At 51.5% G+C, this 3727-nt stretch overlaps 1 pseudogene; it reads right to left on the bottom strand.

The window, feature by feature from the left end:
• Window positions 1-445: 445 nt before the first annotated feature.
• LOC102240438 lies at window positions 446-1184 on the bottom strand (annotated as a pseudogene).
• Between the last annotated feature and the right edge of the window lie 2543 nt (window positions 1185-3727).

Genomic DNA, 3727 nt, shown 5'->3' with positions numbered 1-3727 from the left:
GGCAGAAACTAGAGTGCTGAGTGGCAAGGGTGGGTAGAAACTTATTTTTTCACTGTGTATCTTTTTTTATTGTTAGAATATTTTTATCTTGTGCATATGTATTTTACCAAAAATATTAACATTAATACATGTATAGATGATTGATAGATAGATAGATAGATAATAGAAGAATCTTATAAACAAACAAACAAAAAAGGAATAGTAGAGACAGAAGGGACCTTGCCCTAGCACCATGGTTGGCAAACTGTGGCTCGTTGGGCCACATGCGGCTCTTTGGCCCCTTTAGTGTGGCTCTTCCTAAGCCTTAGGAGTACCCTAATTAAGTTAATAACAATGTACTTACCTATATAGTTTAAGTTTAAAAAATTTGGCTCTCAAAAGAAATTTCAATCGTTGTACTGTTGATATTTGGCTCTGTTGACTAATGAGTTTGCTGACCACTGCCTTAGGTCATCCTTCTAATCAGCCTATTGATCTGGTCTCCCCTGTTCCCAGCATCTCCACCTTCTACACAATGGGTGGTCTTCTTCTTCCTCCCCCTCGTGGAGAAGGTAACTGGAAGAGCCACAAGAAGTTGTTTGCTTCTTTGAAGCGCTTTCCCACAGTGTAGATCTCATGGATCAGAGCTTCCATGCAGATGATGCCATATTTACCAAGAGATCAAGCAATCAGAGTTATCTGGCAGGGCAATCCGGTTTTTGTTGATTTTGTCGTAACCACGCTTGTAGATCAATTCATTGACTGACTCCAGGTTTGGGAACCCCCATGCAATGCATGGCTCCACCATCCGCAGCCTGTTCATGGAAGCCTTGTTGAGCTTAACCAAGGTGCTGTTGAAGATCTGGCGAAGGCGCAGAAGCGGCAGCACCTTTCGGACCCGTGGCCTCACACCATTGATACCTCTGATCCTGGACAAATGCCAATTGGGTTCGGCAGGTACAAAGACGTGGCCAGCTTTTCTTGCCGTCCTGGCCATTGGAATCCCCGTTCTGTTCGTCTGCCTGTGTTCATTGGGATGGTGCTTAGCTTTCTCAGAGATGAGCTTCCTTCTTGCCTTTCGAAGCATCTTTTGGGCAAACTTCTCTCTCAGGCGCTTGATCGTCAGCTCCGCGCTGGCCATTCCTTCGCTTTTCCTTGAGGGTTTCTGGCACCGTAGGAACCTCCTTCTCTTCTGCACCCTCCATGGTTCCAGCGGGAAAGAGCCTCCGACACATTTGAACAGCTCCCAGGCGAGGTACATAGAAGTTCCTTCCACTCCCAGCCCTGGCTGCGGCTGCCCAGCTGCCACACTAACCCAGGGAGCGCCTTTCCTCCTGCAGCTGCGAAGGAGAAGGACCGAGTGCTGAGTGCTCCGGTGCAGGTCCCCTAAGTGGCCTGCTGGTTGGAAGCCAGGGCACTGCAGACGGGCGTCCGGAACAAGGCTTTTTCTGGAGACTGCACTCCCCTCTGGGCCGCCAGTGGGAAGGAGAGCACACAAGTGCTCACCCTTCCCGGAGGCCCTGCCTTTCACATTTCCCCCAAACTCAAGACCCAGCACTCAGCATGGGAGGGGGCTGTGCACTCAGGACACAGCACTCAGCATGGGAGGTGGCCACGGGAGCGGCTGGCTCGGAGATGGTTCTTTCTAACTTCCTCCTGCTGCAGCTGGCCCAGGTCACAGCTGGCAGCCTGAGCCTGGGACACAGGCTTCTCAGAGAGCATGCGCACATCAGGGCAGGAGGCTTTCTACCCTTTAGAACAAGCTCATTGCCTGCCTCACAGTTCATCCGTTTTTCGTGGGTTTTTAAATCTTTGTATTGACTTTTAGAGAGAGAAGGAGAGGGAGAGGGAGAGAGCAAACGCCGATCAGCTGCCTCCTGCACGCCTCCTACTGGGGATCCAGTCCAACCAGGACATGTGCCCTGACCGGGAATCGAACCAGCAACCTTTCCATGCACAGGACACTGCCCAACCAAGCCACACCAGCCATGGCCACAGCTTATCAGTTTTATTGGTAACTAGAGGCCCAGTGCACAAAATTCGTGCATGGGGGGGGGGTGTCCCTCAGCCCGGCCTGCACCCTCTCCAATTTGGGATCCCTCTCACAATCCGGGACCGCTGGCTCCTAACCGCTTCTGCCTGCCTGATCGCCCCCTAACCGCTCCCTTGCCGGCCTGATTGATGCCTAACTGCTCCCTTGCCAGCCCGATGACCCGCAACTGCCTTCCCTGCTAGGACCCGCCTCCTCCGCTGGGCCCGGCCTCCTCCGTGCTGCGCAGAGCCGTGGAACCCCCAGGCCTCACTGCAAGGAGTGGCCACTGGGCTTTGCCTCTGCTGTGCATGCGGCCATCTGTGGCCGCAATCTTGTGGCGACATCTCACGAGGGCGTGATGCTACCTAGGCTTTTATTGTATAGGATGAGAACACACAGAAGCAACAGCCTAGCTTCTAAGACATATAGTATTTTTTAAAATATATTTTATTGACGTTTTACAGAGAGGAAGGGAGAGGAATAGAGAGCTAGAAACATCGATGAGAGAGAAACATCGATCAGCTGCCTCCTGCACACCCCCTACTGGGGATGTGCCCGCAACCAAGGTACATGCCCTCGACCAGAATCGAACCTGGGACCCTTCAGTCCACAGGCCGACGCTCTATCCACTGGACCAAACCGGTTAGGGCGACATATAGTATTTTTATTATCATTCTTTTCCCAGACAGAGATGATAATCCAGGTGGTAAAATAATGGGCCGAGTGACTACTACAACCTTCTCATCTCTGAGTCGGTGTCACACTAGGCTGGTCGGGGTCACCTGTGTCTGAGCAGCCAGGCCATTCATTCAAGGGGCCCCTTTCTCTCCTGGGGGGACAGGATCCAGAGACAGGACCGCGACTTGGGTGCGAGGCTGTACCTGTCACCGCCGTCCAAGGTTGTTCTTATCTGTTTACACGTCTGTCTGGCAACTAGACTGAACTCTGAGGAGGGGAAGCAGGTCGCTGCCTGGAACAATAACTGACTGTCCCCGTGTGTTTGCTGAGTGACTCAGCGAGGAGGCCGTCAGACAACAAGGCGCGGTTGAGATGCGCTCTGGGGGCGGGGCTGTGTCTCTCAGGTCCCCCTCCCCCTCTCCAGCCGTGTGACATTGCAGTTAACCTGTTTGTGTTTCAGTCCATCTGTCAATGGGGTTAATAACAGTCTTCCTTCCTAGGGTTGCTGAATTGGTCCATGTGAAACATGAAGAGAAATGCAGGCACACTACTGTTTAGCATGTGTTCACTGTGGTGGATGTTATTAACATGATTGTCACTACTAGGCAACAAGAATACCCTATTAATAATAGTGCTGGAAGCCCTGCCACGGTAGCTTATTCATTGAGTGTCGACCTATGAACCAGGAGGTCATGGTTTAATTCCCCATCAGGGCACATGCCTGGGTTGTGGGCTCGCTTCCAAGTGGGGGGTGTGCAGGAGGCAGCAGATCAATGATTCTCATCATTGATGTTTCTATCTTTCTCTCCCTCTCCCTTCCTCTCTGAAATCAATTAATAATAATAATAATAATCCTATATAATAAAAGCCTAATATGCTAAATGTCCAACTGTTCACTTGACCGTTTGACCAGTCGCTATGAAGTGCACTGACCAGGGGGCAGACACTCTGACCAGTAGCTTAGCTTGCTGCTAGGGTCCAGCCAATTGGGACTGGGTGAGATGGGCCAGAGACGCCCTGGAGCCTTCCTGCAGTCCC

The sequence above is a fragment of the Myotis brandtii genome, unplaced genomic scaffold (genome assembly GCF_000412655.1).
Source record: "Myotis brandtii unplaced genomic scaffold, ASM41265v1 scaffold2537, whole genome shotgun sequence".
In the NCBI taxonomy this organism is placed as follows: Eukaryota; Metazoa; Chordata; class Mammalia; order Chiroptera; family Vespertilionidae; genus Myotis; species Myotis brandtii.
The sequence above is the reverse complement of the archived record's forward strand: the minus strand, read 5'-3'. Positions and strand labels throughout refer to the sequence as shown.